The sequence below is a fragment of the Cucurbita pepo genome, chromosome 10 (genome assembly GCF_057944985.1).
Source record: "Cucurbita pepo subsp. pepo isolate OVF chromosome 10, ASM5794498v1, whole genome shotgun sequence".
NCBI lineage: Eukaryota > Viridiplantae > Streptophyta > Magnoliopsida > Cucurbitales > Cucurbitaceae > Cucurbita > Cucurbita pepo.
This window is the reverse complement of record NC_141807.1, coordinates 9,924,161-9,934,030: the sequence shown is the minus strand read 5'-3', so window position 1 is coordinate 9,934,030 and position 9,870 is coordinate 9,924,161. Positions and strand designations below refer to the sequence as shown.

General features: G+C 33.7%; 1 pseudogene; it reads left to right on the top strand.

Moving 5' to 3' along the window:
- The first annotated feature begins 5,207 nt into the window (after positions 1 to 5,207).
- Positions 5,208 to 6,245, top strand: LOC147790647 (uncharacterized; annotated as a pseudogene).
- Positions 6,246 to 9,870: the final 3,625 nt, after the last annotated feature.

Below are 9,870 nucleotides of genomic sequence, written 5' to 3'. Positions count from 1 at the left end.
CTAAATAATTATATATAGTAGGCGGTTACATATAGTGAAGCTATATATAATAAACTGAAATCATAGGTATACCCATTAGTCAGTGCTTCCTTAATGTATATTTCTCATTCTCCATATCCCCTCTTTGCATAACAGAAGTCATTAATACAAAATCATTAGTCAATATTTCTTCTTACATTTTCTCTATCATGTTCTTTGTGTTCATTTAGATCAAGTGTGTGCGTTGTTGTGTGATTCTAATAACTCGTATCAGAGCGAGGAGAGATTCACCACGATCTGTGAAGATGGAAAGTTCAAAAACTGAAATTGAAAAGTTTGATGGATTCGATATCAGTTTCTAGAAGATGCAGATTGAAGATTATCTGTACGAAAAAGATATTCAGGAACCCATTTTGGGGGTGAAGCTGGACACCATGACCACGGAGGAGTGGAAGCTCAAGGATTGTCACGCCGTAGGGTTAATCTGGTTGACGCTGCCAGGGAACCAAAGAAAGTGCGATTGGAAATGGTCCATACAGACGTTTGGGGACCATCTCCAGTTTCTTCATTTCTAGTACAAAAATTTCATGGATTAGAGGTCTCGCCCTGTGCAACGACAATTACTCTATGAAATAATGAGCGAAGATATTTTTCATTTTCACAATTACTGATGACGGGAGGTTTATGATTTTTTAATTTAAGAATCGTGGGGATGTAGCTCAGATGGTAGAGCGCTCGCTTCTGATGTGGAAAGTACGGAGATCGATATCTTGCATCTCCAAATGAATCGATCACTAAATATATTATTTCTTTTCAATTTTTTCTTATTTACGACATAATGAGCAGGGATGGTTTTTCATGTCACTATTATTGATGACGAGACGTTTAGGATTTTGTGACGTGAGAATCGTGGGGATGTAGCTTAAATGGTAGACTGCTTGCTTTGCATGCGAGTGGTACGGGGATAGATACCACACGCATCTCCAAAATAAAACTATCTATTATTAAATATATTGTTGAAAATTATTTCTTTTCAATTTTTCCTTATTCATGACAGGTTGAGTAGCAATATTTCTTCATTTTCACTATTATTGATGATGAAAAATTTAGGGTTTTGTGATGCAAGAATTGTGGGGATGTATCTTCGCTTAGCATAAGAGAGGTACGACTTAGCATATGAGAGGTACGAGGATCAATACCTCGCATCTCCAAAAGAAACTATTTATTATTAATATTTTATTTCTATTCAATATTTTCTTATTTATGACATAATATGCAGAGGATGTAGTTCAAATGGTAGAGCGTTAATTTCCCATGTGGAAAGTACGGGGATCAATATCTTCAATACCTTGCATCTCAATTGAATTGATTACTAAATATATTATTTCTTTTCAAATTTTTCTTATTTAGGACTTAATGAGCTGGGTTAGTTTTTCATTTTCACTATTACTCATGTCGAGATGTTTAGGACTTTGTCACATAATAATTCTGGGGATATAGCTTAGATGGTAGAGCACTCGCTTTGCATGCGGAAGGTATGGGGATCAATACCTTGCATCTCTCTAGATTTTCTTCATTTTCACTATTATTGATGATGGGTAATTTAGGGTCTTATGATGTAAGAATTGTAGGGATGTAGCTTAGATGGTAGAGCTCATTTAGCATGTTAGAGGTAAAGGATATCCCGCATTTATGACATAATTAGTGGAGATATTTTTTCATATTTTTTCATTTTCACTAGAATTGATGACGGGACATTTAGGGTTTTTTGATATAAGTATTGTGGGAATGTAGCTTAGATGGTAGATTGCTTGCTTAGCATGCAAGAGGTACGGGGATCGGATCGATACCCCATATCTCCTAAAGAAACTATTCGTTATTACTATTTTATTTCTATTCAATTTTTTCTTATTTATGACATAATGAATAGCGTTATTTTTTTATTTTCACTATTATTGATGACGAGATGTTTAGGATTTTGTGACGTAAGAATCTTGAGGATATAACTTAGATGTAGAGCGTTTGCATCCCATGTGAGAAGTACTGGGATCAATACCATGCATCAACAAAGGAAACGATTACTAAATATATTAGTTTTTTTAAATTTTTCCTTATTAATGACATAATGAGCAGGGATAGTTTTTCATTTCAATATCATTGATGACGGGAAGTTTAGAGTTTTTTGATGTAAAATCGTGGGATTGTAGCATGCGAGAGATACGGGGATCGATACCTCGCATCTCCAAAAGAAACTATTCGTTATTACTATTTTATTTCTATTCAATATGTCCTTGTTTATGACATAATGAGTAGCGATATTTTTCATTTTCACTATTATTCATGACGAGACGTTTAGGGTTTTGTGACGTAAAAATTGTGGAGATGTAGCTTAGATGGTAGAGCGCTCGCTTTGCATGCGAGTTGTACGGGGATTGATAACCCGCATCTCCAAAAGAAAGTATTTAATTTGTTAATATATTTTTTCATTTTCACAATTATCGATGCCCCCGCATCACCAAACCAAACTATTTGTTATTAATATTTTGATATTTTTTTTATTTTCACTATTATTGATGATGGGACATTTAGGTTTATGATGTAAAAATCATGGGGATGTAGTTCAGATTGTCGAGCGCTCGCTTTGCATGCGAGCCGTACGGGGATCGATACCCCGCACCTCCAAAAAATAAGACTATTTATTATTAAATATATTGTTTCTTTTCAATTTTTCCTTATTCATGACATGTTGGGTAGCAATATTTCTTCATTTTCACTATTATTGATGATGGGAAATTTAGGATTTTGTGATGCAAAAATTGTGGGGATGTAGCTCAGATGGTAGAGCGCTCGCTTAGCATGCGAGAGGTGCGGGGATCGATAAGTATGAGTTAATTTAACATGTTATGTATCCGTGGGTACGAGAGAAAAAGAAAAGATACTTATATAAGGATTATTATATCATTATGGCTATGCCATTTTTATAGATAAAAGAGAGTAATGTCCCACAAGCACATATAGAGAAAGGAAAGATACTTATATAAGAATTATTATATCATTATGGCTATGCCATTTTTATAGATAAAAGAGAGTAATGTCCCACAAGCACGTATAGAGAGAGGACTTATTGTAAGTAAAGAAAGCAATCTAGTAGTTATACTGCTACTTCTGAAGAGGGAATTTGATGAATTCCTCAAAAGATAAGAGCTTATAGGATGACGGTAGCGTCCGATGCATATGACGAAACTTCTTCACAATTGCAATATCTGACCAATTTATATTATTGTCATTTATAGCTTTTATCACAATACTATAAAATTTGGGGTCAAAGCCTATATGGGACTGAAAAGACCATTCACCACACGCTCGTAAATTAAATTATATCTACCACCTCTGAAATTTTCCACGGCAAATCTTCCAACAGCTTTCACTTCTTCATCATTGACATCCTTAATTGGAACTAGATTTTAAGGCAAATCTTCTCCACAACTCACTTTGGAACACTTTTATAGATAGTTTCAACAAACTTACTTTGCTCGTGAATACTTTGGAGTTCAATATTTATAGTTGGAGAACGCTATTCAAATTGATATGGTCGAATCTTACAACAAAGTCTAATTGAGCCTCACTATATTAGGAGATAGCCTCAAATCAAATTCTTTAGTTTGGACAATGGTTGCATTGTTTTAGTCAAACAACCGTGACTAGTGTATTACCAATAGTATAAACATTTTGTACGTGTATTTTCTTACATATTAACAATTGTATACAAATAATAATTAAATTTATGAGTAGAAGTTTGGATGGAGTTTTATTAAATAGGTACTTAAATTATATCTAAAATATAAAATTTTTATTTTTTATTTTTTTTATATACATTTAGGAGAACAAAACAAAGATACAAAGATTCAAGAAGATGTCATTCCTGCCATGTTTTAAGTTTTATTCTTTCTTATTTCTCCAAGATTAAAAAAAAAAAAAAAAAAGTTATCCTCCCTCAAATATGGTTCGTTATTTGATTATTTTCTCTTGAGTGAATTTTAAGTGAAACACATTCTCTACCCAAGTAATTGCAAGATGCAAGCTTCACACCAAGAGGAATCAAAGTCCCAAGTATCAACGTTCTTAAGTGTCGATTTTTATTCTCCATCTCAACATAAATTAAACTTATTTTCGTGAAAATATCTATTTATAAAAGCAAAATATCTCAGAGTCACAAAAATAAAAATGAGATAGAGATACGAGACATAAATATGATACCAAATAGATATGATAAATGTAAGGATTAGATTTGATCGAGTTATTTGGATTAGATTTTATCTAGTTATTTGAATTAGATTTGATTTAGTCATTCTTCAATTGGATGAGAGATCTCTCCCGATTCTTCTGATCTTTCCAGTTTTCTTTTTCTGTTCCTAACATTTTGGTATCAGAGTCATGCCCTAAACTAGTTAAAACTAGAAGCAGCAGTCTTCTACGTGTGTCATAATAAAAGTATGTCGATGGAGAGTCCACTTGTGCAGTCTGCTGGAGGAAGAAGTCAAGGTCGTGGAAGCTTTAGAGGCAAAGGAAGGGGACGAGGCAGACAAACCTTCAACAAGGTCATAGTGGAGTGCTATAACTATCACAAGCTAGGACATTTTCAATGGGAATGTCAAAGCAATACCAGACGAGGCAGACAAACCTTCACAAGGCCATAGTGGAGTGCTATAACTGTCACAAGCTAGAACATTTTCAATGGAAATGTCAAAGCAATACCAGACGAGGCAGACAAACCTTCAACAAAGCCACAGTGGAGTACTATAGCTGTCACAAGCTAGGACATTTTCAATGGGAATGTGAAAGCAAGGAGAAGGAGACAAACTATGCAGAGAGTCAAGAAGAGATGTCGCTGAGGCTTACGTGAATATGAATAAGGCCAATAGAGAAGATATGTTGTTCCTTGACTCGGGATGTAGCAATCATATGTGTGGGAAGAAGGAATATTTTTCAGATTTTGATGGAAGTTTCAGAGATTCAGTGAAGCTGGGCAACAACTCAAGCATGGTTGTAACCGGAAAGGGTAATGTACTGCTAGAAGTGAATGGAATCATAATGATAATCACAAGAGTGTTCTATGTGCCAGACCTGAGGAACAATTTGTTGAGTATTGGTAAATTGCAAGCAAAGGGGTTACCTTTTTGTTTCAAAATGGAACATGCAAGGAGTTTCATCCTGAGAGAGGATTAATCATGGAGACAAAGATGTCTTTGAATCGAATGTTCGTATTGCATGCTATATCTCAGCCTGTAGCAGCCGTTCGAACTCAATTGAAACATATGGGGAGAAGTGGTTCAAGGTCTCTGTCGTACACTCACCGCTCCAATTCCTATCGCCATAGTCAGAGAAGCATAAGGGACCCAAGTTCTTCCCCCTATCATTCCACTACCAATTCCAGGAGAAGCAGCCGTTCAAGTTCCCTCAGCCGCCAACGCAGAAGTAGGTCTTCCTCGTTATCTCCTTTCCCCAAATCGTCTAGTTCTAGTCCTAGTCGTGCATCCATTGATCGGAATCATTCCATAGAGAAGCTTAAGAAAGAGGAAGAAGAGAAGAAAAGGCGTGAAACAGAGTTGAAGAAGTTAGAAGAAGATGCAGCTAGGAGGATGGAAGAACTAATTCAGAAGAATGTTGAAGAAAGGCTAAACTCTGAAGAGACTAAATTAGAAATACAGAGATGAATAGAGGAAGGTCGCACGAAGTTGTTTGATGATGTTGATGTGCAGCTTGAGAAAGAGAAAGAAGCCGCTCTTACTGCTACAAGACAAAAAGAAAAACAAGCACGAAAAGAGAGAGAAGAGCTAGATAAAATGCTAGAAGAGAATAGAAGAAGGGTAGAAAAACCACAGCGACGATTAGTTCTGGAGCTGCAGCGGAAGGAAGAATAACAATATTGTGGGCTCGAGTTGATTCAGAGACAAAAAGAGGAGGCAGCTCAGAGAACTAAGCTAGATGATAAGAGTTTGAGTTATGTTTTGCTGGGAGTTAGTGAAGAGTCAAAAGCTTACAGACTTTATGATATAGTAACGACAGATGAAAATAAGGATATAAAAGCGGCAGATGAAAATACTGCAGAGAAAAATATTTCATCTAGCTCTTTTGCTGAAGCAAGCTCTCCTAGCTCGAATAAGGCAAGGAATAAGAGACCACCAGTCTTGATGAGAGACTATGTAATAGGAGAAGTTTTTTTTGAAAAGAAGATGATGAAGCTCAGCCATGTTTACCCCTACTGAACCTGCAAACTGTGAACTTTAGAGAAGTATTGAAGAGTGAGAAATGGAGGCAAGCAAGGGATCTAGAGCAATAAACAGAAATGGCACATGAGAATTGATGAAGTTACCTGGTGGAAGTTTTGTCTGAGATCGTAGATATAAACTGATTACTATTCGTGTTCAGTTTAAGGGAGGGATTGTTAGGATTAGATTTGATTGAGTTATTTGGATTAGATTTGATCTAGTTATTTGAATTAGATTTGATTTAGTCATTCTTCAATTGGATGAGAGATTTCTCCCCATTCTTATGATATTAGAATTTTCTTTTTCTGTTCCTAACAGTAACATGCCATTCTTACTAGGACATCGATGTGACAATGATACATTAATTAAAAAGAATTATTTCAAAAAATTTATATATTTGTATACTTACAAAAAAGCTTAATGTATGTTTCACTCTCAAAATATATTCAAAGTCAAGTGTCTGATACGATGGATTATAAATTTGTAATGTATCCATCGTATTAACAAGTGTTCAGTACATGCCCAACACGTGTCAGATTAGTGAAACTAAGTTATTCTCATGCTCTCTTTACACCCATTTAAAGTAGTTTGAAAACTACCACGTCAAATATTATAATTGACTAACTACAACTTCAATTTTGTGCTTTAAGGATGGTTTTGACCCAAGAGAAATAAAATCCTTCATTTAGTATATGGTAGCAAAGATGGACATGAGAATGAGTTATTCTCATATGGAAAGAGATTTAACCTTAAGTTATATCTCATATCCTCTCTTGACCAATTATTTAGTTTTATTTAGTATGTTTTAGAAAGATACGTCCATCAATAGCAAAAAAATAAAATAAAATAAAATAAATAGAATAGATTAAATTAGCAAAAAGTAATGACTAACATAATTAAAAAAAGAAAGAAACATAAAGGATGAATTGATTATTGGCTAATTTCTAACATAATTAAAAAAAATGTAACAAACACAAAGTAAGATTAGGAACACAAGTTAAAAAAAAAAAAAAAAAAAAAAAAAAAAAAAAAAAAAAAAAAAAAAGCACAAACATCCAAAAAAATCAAGATTTGGAAAGTGTTAAACAGTTTTGATATATAGACATTTCAAGACCTTACTCGTGCAATTTTCCCATGAAATCTAACACTAGAGCATCATAAAATTTAGAGAAATGATTGAAATTGATGTCATGTTCATATAGGTTGACGTTAATACAAAAGACAAATCGAACTTTCTTAAGGATAAATTGGGGACACCAGCCTAAGCTAATCAGGTAGGTGGCCTTACCATCCGTATGGTTATATTTGATGTTGACTGTGCTCGTTGTTCTGCAAGTGACATATATATTGATATGTGTGAAATGTTTGTGAATTGATATGCTTATGATATGTTATAATATGTGAATTGTATGATAATACTTACGGTACCATGTGTTCGATGGTATATTTGAGATAGGATACGAGAAGGATGCACTAAACGTAATGTAACGATAGGAGTAAGACATGTTCATGAAACGTTATGGTTTGGTTACGTATCGAAGTGCTATGGGTATGACAGATTGATAACAACAATATGGTCACGATGGATTCATAAAACAATACGTTCCTGTAACGTTATGGGTAGAAAGGGATAGGATTATGATAGATTGATAGAACGATAGCGTTAGGATACGTTCCTGTAACGTTAAGACTAAGGTACGTTCAGGTAACGACACAACTATGATATGTCTAAGGACGTTAAGGCTATGATAAATTAGGGAAGGATATAATCACGAAGTTTTTATGACATGATATGATTATGATACGACATGTGAAGGACGGATATATATCCAACAAGTGTCTAAGAGGGACGTGAGAATAAATTATTCTCGAGCTTTCTTTACATCAGTAAAAGAGTATTTGATAAGCTTTCAAAATGAAGGGTTTTCTCTTTTCTTCTTCCTTCTTTCTCCCTTTTCACGTTTATTTTTTTTTAAATAAAAAAAAGTTTAATGTGAGAATGAAGAAGTTAGAAAGGAGAAAGAAATGAATGTAATAAAACTTTTCCGTAGGTAGGAATGGAAATGGTGAATGGGTCCTTGACGATAGTCGACCGCTATACTCTTTTTTTGGATGTAAGTGATGGAAATGGTGAAACCATGTCTATACTTCTTTGCTTTAATCACAGGTAACTAAAGATATATAAGTACAACAGAATATGGCATGGCCAGTCAAAACATAAAAAATTTCTTGCCATGTTATAGTTAATGAATATGGTATGCACAAAGATCCGATGTCACACTTCGTGATTGGAGACCAATACAGTGACCTATGGTCATCCATAACGTCCTTTGGTCCAATTATGTCAAGCAAATGTTGTAGCAAGCAAAGAGTTTTTAATAAGTTTGCTATTGCATTGAGCTCGGTTTAAGGCACAAATGTCTCTGATGTGAAAGGCGCACCAATTCAACGAGATTTAAGTAACCATGAATAAGACACATGATGTAGCTTGTAAACAAAACGATGTCCATGACTCTTGTTATTTTCTTCCACTACAAACCTTCTAGCCTCTTGCACTTTTTTGTCATTGACATCCTTAATTGAAATTAGAATTGAAGGAAACACTTCTCCACAACTCATTATGGAACACCTTTGATAGATAGTTTCAACAGATTTACTTTGCCGCGGAATACTTTAAAATTCGATATTTATAGTTGAACGCTACTTAAATTGATGAAGTGAAATTTTAATAAATCGTTAACAAATGTTAATAAATCGTTTCAACATATGTTAATAAATCGTTTCAACAGATGTTAATAAATCGTTTGTCTATTAGAAGAGAGCTTGGAATTAAATTCTTTATGGTTGGGATAAGGGATGTTTTAGTCAAATTAAGTATACTTTTTAGTTTTAAAATAAATTAATTTTTTAGTTTAAAATAAATTGATTTTTTAGTGTTTAAAAAAAAAGATAGATAGGGAGAAAATTCTTTATATTTAATTTTTTACGCTAATTAAATTTTACGCTAAGATAGATGGGGAGGTTAATAAATTTTACGCTAATTAAATTCTTTATATTTATTTATTTTTTGTTTTTTTTTGTTTTTTTTGTTTTTTTTGTTTTTTTTTTTTTTTTTTTTAAAAAAGCTTCAAAACTACTAGTTAACTTTCAAAAGTGTTTTAAAAAAAAAAGATAGATAGGGAGAAAATTGTGTTCATGGGGAGAAAATTGAAGGTTATTTTAGGAGAAGGTTTTGAAGATCAGTATAAGATCCTGAAAACATAACAAGAAGTAATATCCTAGCTTAAGGTCGCCATTAAGAACCTACTAGTAGGCTACTTACTAAGTTTTACTCACTCCATGTTTATCAATTTTTTTTCAAGTAACTAAGAGTTGGTCGTGGATGAGAGCGGACTTTGGAGTGTGGGCCATGGACTAACCTCTGTTTTTAATCTAGTATTTTTTGTTCTTCTTTTAAGTCTGCTTATTATTTTGTGTTTGTAAGGAGTATGTATATGTAACACCCAAAAAATGAAGGAAATTATCTCCCATGGATAGAAAGGAAAAAAATTAAAGGATTAAGCAAGAACAAAGGACTTAGTCAAGTCACTCGTGTACCCTAACAAGTGATTTCAAGGAGTTA